General features: G+C 37.1%; 2 non-coding genes across 2 annotated transcripts; both read left to right on the plus strand.

Moving 5' to 3' along the window:
* Nucleotides 1-13,733: 13,733 nt before the first annotated feature.
* On the plus strand, nucleotides 13,734-13,931 carry LOC113284672. Its single transcript, XR_003328311.1, has one exon. It is a non-coding gene; the product is annotated as a U2 spliceosomal RNA (small nuclear RNA).
* Nucleotides 13,932-14,406: 475 nt separating this feature from the next.
* Nucleotides 14,407-14,568, plus strand: LOC113284935. Its single transcript, XR_003328458.1, has one exon. It is a non-coding gene; the product is annotated as a U1 spliceosomal RNA (small nuclear RNA).
* Nucleotides 14,569-14,876: the final 308 nt, after the last annotated feature.

A 14,876-nucleotide genomic window follows, 5' to 3' on the forward strand; every position in this document is an offset into this window, starting at 1 on the left:
TCGTCAGGCAGAAGCACAAATACTGAAGAAGTTCTTACGAAAGAAGAAGAGGAAACTGCGAAATTAAGATTAAATTAAGATACTATTAAGAATATTAAGAATTCTATATGGATGTTATATATTTTATGAATATTCATATAATAAAACCGAAGGGTATTGGTTTATTTTTTTCATTAAGATCCAATCCAGTTAGAGGATTGTTGTTTCTATTGATTAGATACGGAAACTGAATGCATCGCCCTATTCTATTTTTTTCCTTGTTCTAGACTTAATGGATTTTATTCAATGCCTTGAATTGAGAGAAACCCTTACATATAACAATCCTAGGGTTCTATCCCCAATTTACCATTTTTTAGTCCGTACTACCTCGACCTGCAACCCGTCTCCCCAAAAAAGAATCGGGTTATGAAATTAAAGCTCGAAGTCTTAAAAGAAGAATCTAGAATATCGGTCTTTAGTACTTGACTTGAAATGGGTCCGAAAAGGCGGGAATACTTATTAATGTAATAAAAATTAGTTTTAAAGTAAGACCAACCACTGGGTTAGCCTTCATGCAAAAAAAGATTTATTTTGAACGAGAACCCTACACAACGAAGTATATCACAATGGGAAAGTAAGCCGAATCCTAAATAATTTACAGAATAAACTTCTTCTAATCGAATCGCGCTTTATCAAATCTAATGATATTTATTGTAGAAATTCTCGGGATCGAGCCATCTGCTCCTTTATCCGAGAAAAGATATTCTTTTTTGCATGGTCCAATCATTGATCCCGAGAATTTCTACAATAAATTAGGTAGGTTACTAGTATAGTTCCCTATCCACGATTCTGCTATTGTAATGAAATAATTTTACTGGAATGGAATACATGAAGAGTCTCTGGGATGGGTATAAATATAAAAGGTGAGTAAGATTTTGAATGCTTTTTTTGTGTATGTACAAACAAAGTAAAAAAATTATGATTTGATTAATATCGGTGAATCAGTCTTTAGTCATTCATTGAATAATAAATCACTACAAGTGACGGAGATACGCGATTTAAATAACGGAAAATCCAATATTTTAAAAGTGTATCTAGAATGACTGGGAAAGTGGAAACAAGACCAGATATAATTTGATCATTATGATAAAATCCAAAATCCTTTGAGATAGAGCCAATCATTAGTTCCCAACCATGAGGCGAATGGAATCCGATACATAAATCGGTTAATAAAAGAATAGAAAAATCTTTTATTGTGTCACTTAAGTTATAGAGGAATTCTTTCACCCAAGAATTAAGAACGAGAAGTTCTTCGTTACCTAGAATAGAATAACCACTTAGAATATCGAAACATATTATATTTGTCGAGAAGTGCAAAATTCTATGAATATGACCTTCATTGTGCATCTTGACCAATTGTATCGTTTCTTTGTGGATTTCTATACGGAGCTTTTGTATATGTGTCTCCGGGCACTCCTTTATAACTTCGTCCAAAATGAAAAGTTCTTCTAATTCTATTAATTTTTCTAGAAGATTCTTTTATTTAATATCATTCAAAAACATTTCGGGTTGCCTAGTTTTCCACCAATTTGTAACCCAGGATTTCAGATTTTTATTAAATGAGAGAGAAACCCACCAGGGTAAAAATAAAATAGATGCAAGATATGTGAGGGTAGTGAATGTTTTCTTTTGTGGCATTTTAAATATGTAAATTACTAAGGAAACCATATCTTTCGTCGACTCTATCCGATCGAAAATTTCTATGAAGCATGAGTTATATAAAATGAAGATTCCTTAGTTCTGTTCCTTCCCCCCATGCTAACAAAACATTAATTCTTCGCAGTTCATTTCAAAATACTTCAATTGGTACGCGCAAGAAATAGGCCAATTCCGCCGCTTTTTGTTCAATTTCTTGTGGAGTCAGATTCTCATCAGTACGAGTCAAGGGAATGGCTCCCTGACCTCTGATTTCCATATAAAGGAAACGACGAGGAAAAAGACCCTCTTTAATTTCGATTCTAATCGACTGGACATCTCTCATAAGGAATCGAAGGAAGATACGACGATTTATTCCAAGAAATACCCAACGAAAAATACACAATATTCCTTCTTTTCGATCAAATCGGTCATAACCACTACCTACATTCCACGAAATTGTGCACCATAAATAGGAGCTAATGAACAGACCCGTGATCCCATAGAAAGACATAACGATGCCTTGTGGAAAAAAGAGGATTTCCTGAGACGGGAATAAGGATATCAGATTCCTACCAAGATAACTAGAAGTTCCAACCAATAAGAACCCTAGTGAACCTAAAAGAAGGATACAGGCCCAGCAGAAATTACTTGTTTTTCGAGACCCTGTTATAAGTTCTATCCATATACGCTCTGAGCGCCAGTTCATACTAGATCCAGTTGCATTTTATTCGAATTGAGAGAATAACCCAAATGAATTTTACTTTACTTTTTTGTTCCCGAAGTAACTCTCATCAACTAGCACTATTATGATGTGAACCATTAGAAATAATTCATCAAATTGGTTAAATATAAAAGCGTCTGCTTCATAGGAATCTAGACAATCTTATTTTTTTGAACATGAAGAAATAAAGAAGCCATTGCAATTGCCTGGAAAACTAGGCCCACTAAAGGCACAAAAATAGAGGGTAAATCAAAAGTTGTCATAGAATGGATACCTCGATTTAAAATTTGTACCTGTTATAAAGATATCTTATGATAAATATATCTATTTATTATAAGTATAGAATAATAAGTGCAAGGAATGTAGAACTAAATATGAGTTCTCACGGGAAATATTGAAATATGCACGATTTCTATTCTATTATTTTATAGATTTGAATTTTTCTATATCTATAATACGTAAGAGGATAAGATGAAATTCTTTTTCTTCATAAAATTTTGCTAAAACAAAAGAAGAATGTATTCTTTTATCCTGTTGATCGAAACTTCCTGATTACTAATCAGTAATATAGCACCAATTATAGGTATAAAATACATATCTGGAGGAAAAAAGAAAAAGTAAGTATCCGAAACTTCTGATTCTTTTTACAATATAAATAGATCTTATGCCCGTAATGAAAACGAACTCTTCTTTTTTTCTTTACCAATAACTAAAAAACTTCTTTGCCGCAAATAAAATAACTGAATTGAATGCTCTACTTGATTGAATTTTGATTTAAGGGAAAGAAACCGTGAAGCTGAAATAACTCACCCAGAACACTTTTTAAAGGATTACGTTGTACGATTGAGTCCAATAAGCCCTTGTGGAATAAATACTCAGCCGCCTGGGAACCATCAGGTACTGTCTTATTCAATGTTTGTTCAATTACTCTTTTACCCGCAAATGCAATGTAGGCATTAGGCTCGGCAATAATGATATCTCCCAACATACCAAAACTTGCAGTCACCCCACCGGTTGTAGGAGATGTAAGGATTGATACATAGAATAACTTTTTATTTGATTGATAATTATATGAAGCGGAATATTTTAGCCATTTGCATCAAGCTCAAACTTCCTTCTTGCATGCGCGCTCCTCCCGAAGCACAAACTATAATAAGAGGTAGAGCTTTACGAGTCGCATGCTCGATCAAACGGGTAATTTTCTCGCCTACTACGGATCCCATACTGCCCCCCATGAACTGAAAATCCATAACCCCAATAGCTATGGGAATACCATTTAGTTGACCTATGCCTGTTTGAATAGCCTCGGTTAACCCTGTTTTTCTTTGATAAGAATCGATACGATCTTTATAAGGTTCCTCTTCTGAATGAAATTCAATGGGGTCCATAGAAACCATGTCTTCATTCATAGGATCCCAAGTGCCCGGATCAACCGAAAGCTCGATTCTATCTGAACTGCTCATTTTCAAATGATATCCGCATTGTTCACAAACATTGAGTTTTGACTTAAAAAATTTCTTATAATTTAACCCATAACAACTCTCGCATTGAACCCACAAATGTCTGTATTTTTTATTTATATCGAGATCATTATATCTTCTTCTCATATTGAAATCACTTCTATTTGTGCTAATTCGTATACTGGAACTCTCGTTGTCACTACTATTTACACTTTCATTACAAATGTAACTATACATGTAACTGTCGCTGTAATTGTAACTATCGCCTGAAATGTAATTATCAATACTGATTTCAGAACGAAGATAACTATCAATGCAATTAAAAATGTGATTATTCCAACTATATTGAGTATCATACATATAACGATCGTAGTAGTGATTGTCGCTTTGAGAACCATTATTCAGATAACTATAAAAGGAACTTTCTAGTTCATTCATAAAAGAGCGATCGTTGTCAATCTCGAAAATAAAATTTTCAATATTAAAATATATCGAATAACTGTTACCATTACGATCCCTAACTAAAAAGATGTCATCAGAGATCAAACTCCGAATGTCCCTGACATCGAAAAAAGTATCCATATTATTAGCACTGGAATTATCACTATCGTCCCCACTATCAATATTTTTATCCCTATCATATATAACGGGATCTTCACTTCCACTGGTATTTTCAATAGGACCAAGACTATCCATTGATTTACTTAGCCCAGACCTATGTTTTAATTCCTCGTTAAACAACATCGAATGGAACCACCTTTTTTCCATAGAGCTTGTCTGCCCCCCTATTTGAATGTAAATACAATAGATGAATAGTCATTCGATGTAATAATTTGAATATATCCTCTCGGAATAAGCATATAGATCCAATAGAATAATTAACTAATCACGGATGAGTCTTGAAAAAAAGGATTCTTTTTTTGTGGGAATCTGGATATCACTTCACTATCAATCTATATGATGGAACCCTTTCTTCAATTAGAATAGAAAGCGAGGGTTATCCCGTGCCGTGTACAAATTCTAATCGAAAAGATTTGTTCTCTCCTAGGAAGAATTCTTTTTTGGAGAATAATAAGTTTCTATTGCAATGCGGAAGGAAAAGGGCAATATACGGGACGGGGATAAAGCGTTGTGACCATTGGCTCGATTCGACCATAGTCCGGATTAAGGGGTATAGAAAATATTCTACTAATCCCATCTCAAGGATCCATAGGATTAATTATGGATCCAACAACAGAAGGATTTGAATTGTTGAGTCTTAGATCTTGTATTTAATATTTTGTATACCGAAATCCAGTATGTATATATGCCTGGAAAATGAAATAGGAACCTTATTCGTTATTCGGCTCAATCCTTTTTTAGTAAAAGATTGGGCCGAGTTTAATTGCAATTCAATTAAAGGAACGAATGGTAATTACTGGATTACAAAGTATCCATTGCTTCAAATTCGAATTTGATTTCCTTCCATACTTCACAAGCAGCTGCTAGCTCAGGGCTCCATTTGCAAGCTTCACGGATAATGTCATTACCTTGACGAGCAAGATCACGTCCCTCATTACGCGCTTGTACACACGCTTCTAGGGCTACTCGATTTGCTACAGCACCCGGTGCATTACCCCAAGGGTGTCCTAAAGTTCCTCCACCGAACTGTAGTACAGAGTCATCTCCAAAGATCTCGGTCAGAGCAGGCATATGCCAAACGTGAATACCACCTGAAGCCACAGGCAGAACACCCGGTAGAGATACCCAATCTTGGGTGAAATAAATACCACGACTTCGGTCTTTTTCAATATAATCATCACGTAGTAAATCAACAAAGCCCAAGGTTATTTCTCTTTCCCCTTCCAGTTTACCTACTACGGTACCAGAGTGAATATGATCTCCACCAGACATACGTAATGCTTTCGCTAGTACACGGAAGTGGATACCATGATTCTTCTGTCTATCATGCATTGCGCGGTGGATGTGAAGAAGTAAGCCATTATCTCGGCAATAATGAGCCAAGCTAGTATTTGCAGTGAATCCACCCGTTAAGTAGTCATGCATTACAATAGGAACTCCCAATTCTCTGGCAAATACAGCCCTTTTCATCATTTCTTCGCATGTACCTGCAGTAGCATTCAAGTAATGTCCTTTGATTTCACCTGTTTGCCTGTGATTTATAAATTGCTTCGGCACAAAATAAGAAACGGTCTCTCCAACGCATAAAGGGTTGTGAGTTCACGTTTTCATCATCCTTGGTAAAATCAAGTCCACCACGTAGACATTCATAAACCGCCCTACCGTAGTTCTTAGCAGATAACCCCAATTTTGGTTTAATAGTACATCCCAATAGGGGACGACCATACTTATTCAATTTATCTCTTTCAACTTGGATACCGTGAGGTGGTCCTTGGAAAGTTTTAACATAAGCAACAGGAATTCGCAGATCCTCCAGACGTAGAGCACGAAGCGCTTTGAACCCAAATACATTACCCACGATGGAAGTAAACATGTTAGTAACAGAACCTTCTTCAAAAAGGTCTAAAGGATAAGCTACATAACAAATATATTGATTGTCTTCTCCAGCAACGGGCTCGATGTCGTAGCATCTTCCTTTGTAACGATCAAGGCTGGTAAGTCCATCGGTCCACACAGTTGTCCATGTACCAGTAGAAGATTCGGCAGCTACCGCGGCCCCTGCTTCCTCAGGTGGAACTCCAGGTTGAGGAGTAACTCGGAATGCTGCCAAGATATCAGTATCCTTGGTTTCATAGTCAGGAGTATAATAAGTCAATTTGTAATCTTTAACACCAGCTTTGAATCCAACACCTGCTTTAGTCTCTGTTTGTGGTGACATAAGTCCCTCCCTACAACGCATGAATTAAGAATTCTCACAACGACAAGGTCTACTCGACATGAATTAGCCGTTAATGAAACCTTTAACAGGAATCTTTCACAAAACTCTCAACAAATATTATCAACTAATCAGAATGGTTGGTTGTTAGACCACGGTATTTGATTCGCCAAATACATCAACATCATTATTGTATACTCTTTCATATGTATGGCGCAACCCAATCCCTGTTTTTCAAGTTTCGAATCCCGTACTTTTTTTAATCTAAATTTATCAAAAAAAGGAAATTCACTCTTGACAGTGCTATATGTTGTATATGTAAATCCTAGATGTAAAACTATCCGGAATTCGTCCCTAAAAAGGTAGAGAAGAGGCGGAAAAATATATGCTGAAATAAGAAATAATGGCCAATGTGAAAAAAAATGAATCATAAATAGAGTTCAGGTTCGAATTCCATAGAAAATATGGGTGGGATTGTCTATAATGCTAGAGAACTGAAACGCTCCCTCATGGTTTTTATCCATCTACCTCATTTTTTAGGTTGTGAAACTTGAAAATTAACTCATTGAACGAGTAAACAATCGAATTGGAGTCGCTTGAATGGTACCAACGAAATCAAGTACTAACTCCTATTTATTATTGTATTGAATTAACCGATCAACCTGCTTGCTATCGGACATTTTTTCTTCGGTTTACAAAATGCAAAGAATTTCTACATATTTCACTTTATCATTATTATGAAAACAAATCCTACCCCTTCGGGTCTCGGGGTTTCCGCACTTGAAGAAAAAAACCTGGGGCGTGTCGCTCAAATCATTGGTCCGGTGCTAGATGTATCCTTTCCCCCGGGTAAGATGCCTAATATTTACAACGCTTTGGTAGTTAAGGGCCGAAATACTGACGGCGAGCTAATTAATGTCACTTGTGAGGTACAGCAATTATTAGGAAATAATCGAGTGAGAGCTGTAGCTATGAGTGCTACAGATGTCTGAAGGAGGAATGGAGGATTGACACGGAGCTGCTCTAAGTGTTCCGGTTGGGGGGCTACTCTCGGACGAATTTTCAACGTTCTTGGAGAGCCTGTTGATAATTTAGGTCCTGTAGATAACTCGCACAACATCTCCTATTCATAGATCCGCGCCTGCCTTTATACAATTAGATACAAAATTATCTATTTTTGAAACAGGGATCAAAGTAGTTGATCTTTTAGCTCCTTATCGACGTGGGGGGAAAATAGGACTATTCGGGGGAGCTGGAGTGGGTAAAACAGTCCTTATCATGGAATTGATCAACAACATCGCCAAAGCTCATGGAGGCGTATCTGTATTTGGCGGAGTGGGTGAGCGTACTCGTGAGGGGAATGATCTTTACATGGAAATGAAAGAGTCTGGAGTAATTAATGAACAAAATCTTGCAGAATCAAAAGTAGCTCTAGTCTATGGTCAGATGAATGAACCGCCGGGAGCTCGTATGAGAGTTGGTTTGACTGCCCTAACCATGGCAGAATATTTCCGAGATGTTAATGAACAAGATGTCCTTCTATTTATCGACAATATTTTCCGATTTGTCCAAGCAGGATCCGAAGTATCTGCTTTATTAGGCAGAATGCCTTCTGCTGTGGGTTATCAACCTACCCTTAGTACAGAAATGGGTACTTTGCAAGAAAGAATTACTTCTACCAAAGAGGGGTCTATAACTTCTATTCAAGCAGTTTATGTACCTGCGGACGATTTGACCGACCCTGCCCCTGCCACAACATTTGCACATTTAGATGCTACTACCGTATTATCAAGAGGACTAGCTTCAAAAGGTATCTATCCAGCAGTAGATCCTCTTGATAGTACGTCAACTATGCTCCAACCTCGCATCGTTGGTGAAGAACATTATGAAATTGCGCAAAGAGTTAAGCAAACTTCACAACGTTACAAAGAACTTCAGGATATTATAGCTATCCTTGGGTTGGACGAATTATCTGAAGAGGATCGTTTAACCGTAGCAAGAGCACGAAAAATTGAGCGTTTCTTATCACAACCCTTCTTCGTAGCAGAAGTATTTACGGGCTCTCCAGGGAAATATGTTGGTCTAGCAGAAACCATTAGGGGGTTTCAATTGATCCTTTCCGGAGAATTAGATGGTCTTCCTGAGCAGGCCTTTTATTTGGTAGGTAACATCGACGAAGCTACCGCGAAGGCTGTGAACATAGAAGTGGAGAGCAAATTGAAGAAATGACCTTAAATCTTTGTGTACTAACCCCGAATCAAATTGTTTGGGATTCAGAAGTGAAAGAAATTGTTTTATCTACTAATAGTGGCCAAATCGGTGTATTACCAAATCACGCCCCTATTGCCACAGCTGTAGATATAGGTATTTTGAGACTACGCCTTAATGACCAATGGTTAAAAATCGCTCTGATGGGTGGTTTTGCTAGAGTAGGCAATAATGAGATTACCATCTTAGTAAATGATGCGGAGAAGGGTAGTGACATTGATCCACAAGAAGCTCAGAAAGCTCTTGAAATAGCTGAAGCTAACTTAAGTCGGGCTGAGGGCAAGAGACAAACAATTGAAGCGAATTTAGCCGTCAGACGAGCTAGGACGCGAGTAGAGGCTATGAATGAAATTTCATAAAAAATAGGTGCGCCCCAATAAAAAAGGAAATTCTGTTTATACACCATATTTTGGTTCTGCGGATTGAGTCGAATCAACTGTAATGGCATTTCTTATGCAACTAAAATAAAAGGGAGGGTGGGTAGAAAAACTTATTAGATACTAATTACTCCGGTATCTAATAAGTTCTACCTACTATTGGATTTGAACCAATGACTCCCGCCGTATGAAAGCAATACTCTAACCACTGGGTTAAGTAGGTCATTTATCATCACAAAGAGAAAGAAAGGGGCTTGTCATATCGATGAATTATAGATGCAATCTTATTTCTAAGCAATACCAATTCTTGGCAGGAAACAGATCAGAAGCTATCATGTTGGATCATAGAAGATTCATCTTGACAAGAAATTATTTCCATGATAAACTATCTATCACAAGGGCTATAGCTCAGTTGGTAGAGCAACTCGTTTACACGCGCGCCAATGTTTTTCAGGGGAGTCCATCATGCAATCAACAAAATTGATCTTATTGATAAATCGGTGTCTTACTCTATATATTCAAGGGAACAATAGCCTGACAAATATTTGGTTCGGTCCGCTTTGGGTGCCAATTTAGGCTCCAAAAAGAACCCATCATTGATTCGATAATTGATAAGGTGAATACACAGCCCATTCAATGCTAGGCATAATGAGTATAAGGACCTCAAAAAAATATCTTTTCGTACTATGAACTTTAAGGTGTATGAAGTTTCATATTTGACTCTTTGAGCAGAGCGATAGAGACTCCATTTAACTTAGGTTAATCTAGGCCAGAGGCAGACCTACGTCAAGGTAACTCTTCTTTGAAACACTTTGGTATTGCTCCTGGATCATAATCTAAATAATGAATCAGAGCACGTGGAGCCATCTCGTTATCTTTCTGTTAAGAAAAAGTATGGCGGACTATCTGATATTTATATCAGTTGATGAAAGAGCCCAATGCAAAAAAAATGCATGTTGGGTCTTTGGAACAGTTCGAATCATTTCGATAATAAAAAGTTGGATCTGTTTTACCGAGAAGGTCTACGGTTCGAGTCCGTATAGCCCTAAAAATTTGTATAGTTTTCATTTCCTCAATCTTGTTTGTTGGTTGTAGTCGGACGGTCGTTTGGCCCATCGAAATAGAATAATTATCACATGCTCCGAGCAACCCCCGTGGGTGAGCATGAAGCGGAAAAAATTCATTTCAGTGGGCCCAATCGGTATTTTTTTGATCTCGGAAAAAAAACCCGTCCTTTCTTCTTTGTGGATGAATTACACACAAATTTTTCCTGTTTTCCTATCCAGGATCAAAAGGTTTGTGATATTCCTTTTCTTTTTGTACAAAATATCTTTTTATAGATCTCAATATACCCCAACCCAATTGCTCACCATTCCAATTCTACCGATGCTGACTTTATGCAAGAAGGTTGAGGTCTCCTTTTTGCACTTGGACGAGTTAAGAAGCCCCCAACTCATCGTTTTTTCGGGAGCAGAACTCAATTCGTTGTTTCAGAGATAATGAATGTTTCCTAACTCTATTAGTGTTTGCATCCCTGTCTATTTCCATGAGTTGTTTGGGGGATTTGGTCTGTCGAAACAAACACCAAGAAAAAAAAGATGAATTAACTGAAGGATTTAGAATGAAAAAGATAATCGTCCTCTGATGATAAAAAAAATCATCATAAAGATGAGAGAAAATCATCCTAAAAATGAGAGAGAATATTTTTAGTAGTAGGAGATTATTTTGTGTTTAGACAAATTTTAATTTTTTCTAATTTTGTTCTCGATTATTCTAATTTTTTTTAAAAAAACCCCACCCCCTCTATCAGTCACTATCTTTCTCGATTATTCTAATTTTGTTCTTTAGACAAATTTTATTTTGTGTTTATACTGTAGAGATGTCCAAGTACTAAAATGACTTAAATATCCCTTTTAATTTTACGCCTCGGGTTTGCGAAAACAATTCAGGATCATCTTGATAACGCTTCATTCCCCGTTTTTCTCTTTACGCCCCAGGGATTTGCCGATTCTAGATCGTGAGATGACTCGGTAGTGCTTTATTCCACGTTTTCCAGACAAGAAGCCGATGTACGGTTATGGGTAGATTCAACATCATGTCGAAAGTCGTTAACGTTCTATTTCCACTTCTTTTATACTTCCCACCAAAAAAAACGTCTGGACAAAAAACTGATTTCAGTCATGAGAGTCTCATTTATGAGTTTATAACGCTTCCCTCATGGTCTTCTATTCTCTTTCCATCTTTCTGCATCCAAAGTCGATAAATTCCTTTGAGAATTTATCATCCCGCATTATATGGAGGTTGAGTCAATCCCACAATAAATATTTTTACTGGTTACATATAGAAGGTTTATAGTCTTAACCTTCCTCAAGAGTTATTTGGGTGGCCTATACGAAACTTTAGGCGTCAGAAAAAAAGTGTATATCCTAATTAGTAGGTGGGATATCTTTGGTAAGTGAGAAACTTTTGCGCATCTAGTAGTCGGGGCATCACAATATGCTACCTCACACGTATTTCTAGTTGTTAATTTCTTTTTAGGCCAAATGATATCTGGTTTGATCTTTACCAAATGATATCTCCATGATCCATCAAGGTACTCTCCAGTAGGACTCATTATTAAAATTACGGCCTCACCTTTCCCACAATCATCTTTGCTCCTAACTTCCTAACTGAGACACCATGTGTTAAAAGACACGTCAAGCTTGAGTCATGAACGACTTAGCTAGGGTCACGGATAGATTTTGGTCACGAAAAAACAATTTTGGATAGCCAAATACGTCTTAGGTCATAAAAAAATATTGAATCACGGGACAAACTGTATGCATACTCCTCGTGATCTGCGAGAAAAGTTATACTCTTGGTTATGTTAAGACACACTACCTGCAAGTAGTGATCTTAATTAGGTTTTGCATATCTGTATGATTTAAAAAATATATATATATCAGTGATATGTACTACGCGATTTTCATCTATATGTGGATTACTAAAAGCTCTCATATAAAGCATATATATTGAATATTTGAATAATTTTGAGATAAAAACATATTTACAAAATTTGTTTCATATTGGAAAAAAATATAAATTTAATCTTCATTAAGTTTTAGTTCTAAAATCGATTTTTCGATAGGTTAGCCAAATGCCTATTGGATTGAAGAACAAGGTATGGGAAAGCTATCAAATCTTTTGAGATTAGAAGCTCGGCATATGTTTTACAGCTAGTTACTCATCCCAATTAAAGTTAATTTGGTTTTCAGCCTTCAATTTTATTGAATGTGAGTATTCTATAAAGGAAGAATTCATTAATAATGGTTCCACAATAGAAGTTGAATATTTATGATTGTGAGACTTAGAAGGTTAAGGATTGTCTCTCCATTGCTTTAGTTTATTGTCTTAGTTTCCCAGCTAAGACCAAGGAAAGGAATGTATGCAAAGGGAAAAGAAATCATGAATTTTGAGTATCCACAAAGGGATAATAAATCCAGAAATTGAACACCTAATTGATGATGAATTGTTTAAAGAAATTGTCTTTCTTAAACACATTACTGGAACGTTATAATACTCCTATTAACATGATAAAGGTATTATGTAAACCATTAAGTTATAGGTAGAATTGGTTACTCGGTATACTTTTTCCTAGCCAACACCACTACAACACGCTGTTGCATATCTATCGCCTTGAATGATTCAACCAATCAACATCATCCATTGTTGAAATACCAGCATTACCTTACCTCGGTATAAAGTCCAAAACTTCGCTTTAAAAATTGTATCACCTCCTTGCCATTGCAGACAAACCGAAGTATAATGCATCGACAAACACAGCCTTCGAATCATCAAACGGAAAGTCTAGTTCCATCACTGCATTCTGCATACTTCTTTTCCACAAAAGCAAACAACTGGATGATGAAAAATTATTGGACAACTTCATGTTAACGAACATTAGCTTCGTCAACAACTGTACCTTTTTGAAAATCCCAACAAAATCTGCTAAACCAACAGCTTGAGCTAGGTAGTGAACGATCATCTTGAATATCGTGGTTAACCGGTTATCTTCACCCTTATCATTGCCAAGTCCCTTAGAAGTGGCGGAAATGTTGCGTTCGTCTTCACTACTATAGTACCGTCGTCAACCCCATAGTCGGGAAGGTAGGAAATTGTCTCCATCTGAAAATGTCTTGCCTTTTCAGATATAAGTGACTCAGATTGGTGTGTTAGTTACTACTACATCAGAGTTTGGCACATTGTTATCGAAGTCTTTTCAGACACTCGTATCCTGCCCATGACTCGTATACCTAAGCCGGAGTAAGCTAATACTTTAGTCCCACCTAGACTAGTTAAAGCAGAAGAACGGAAACGAGACTGTATAAAGCAAGAAGCTAAAGAATTGAACAAGCATACCTTTCTCGGCCTTTTGGCTAAGATCAAGTGTAGTATCTGTTCTTATCAGTTTAATATCTGATATGTGAGCCATCGGCTCACACGATATTAAATTAATTTTTTTCAAGGGGGAGTTCCCATCACAGCAGCTTGCTGCTAGGGTTCTCACGCGTTGCCTTTGTGTTGCACTACTGCATAGGCCTGGCACACCCCAACCAAAACTAAGATAAAAATTATGTTCCCTAACCTGGACCCTTTCACCAGTTTCGCAAATCTCAGAGCAGTTAGCTCTTGAATTTGGTGTTCTTGCCACGGGTTTGGCCTTCAATGTGAACCTGTATTCCAATCTGAAAATGTCCAAATTCACCATTGCTTCTAGAAACGGTGGTTCCAAATTCACCAATAAAAGCTCTTGGTAACACTCCACCAAGGTCCAAGTAAGATCTTTCTTGTACCCGCTCCAAATTTATTAGCAAACAATGTAAACCATGTCATTCCAGGCTCAGTATCAAGCACCAAAGGCGCAGTGTTTTGCAAGAAGATTATAGGTCTACAATCTACATAGCCCAACCTCTCCCAACGCTTGGAGTTATTGCAGAATGAAGATAATAATAATCCCACATTAATTAGAACATAGAAAAGATGAGTAAAAGAAGCCTATAAGACAAGCTTGTAATGTTACTAGGAATCATACTTACCTGGACGGGGTCTCTTGACTGATCATGAAGGGTCATGGCCTAGGTTAGTGACTTCCATTGCACTTTGGAAGGGCGCTCGCCTAAGATCTCCCCCTGAGGGAGAGTCTACGTCATAATTTGTTCCTGAGGGGGAACGCGTCCGCGCGGCCCCTGCCAATCTTCCAAGTCTAAATTTTATCTACGGTTGTATTATTTAGCGTTTGCTCTTACCATAGTGCAGTTTGCTTGATCCGGACAGGATCTGTTATTTGAGCTTGATCTGCAAAACTTGATGATCTCGTCAAAATGTGTTGGACAATAAGTTTCTCTGAAAAATATGGAATTGCATTATCTTAATCATCAATTTTCTTCGAAGAAAAAAAAAAAAAAAAAACTTCCGACTGTAGTTCCCCAATTTTATTTTTTTGATAATTTTCCGTTATGGCCTGTAAACAAGCCCTTCTTAAAACATGGCTGCCCAAA

Source organism: Papaver somniferum, chromosome 5 (assembly GCF_003573695.1).
Source record: "Papaver somniferum cultivar HN1 chromosome 5, ASM357369v1, whole genome shotgun sequence".
Taxonomy (NCBI): domain Eukaryota; kingdom Viridiplantae; phylum Streptophyta; class Magnoliopsida; order Ranunculales; family Papaveraceae; genus Papaver; species Papaver somniferum.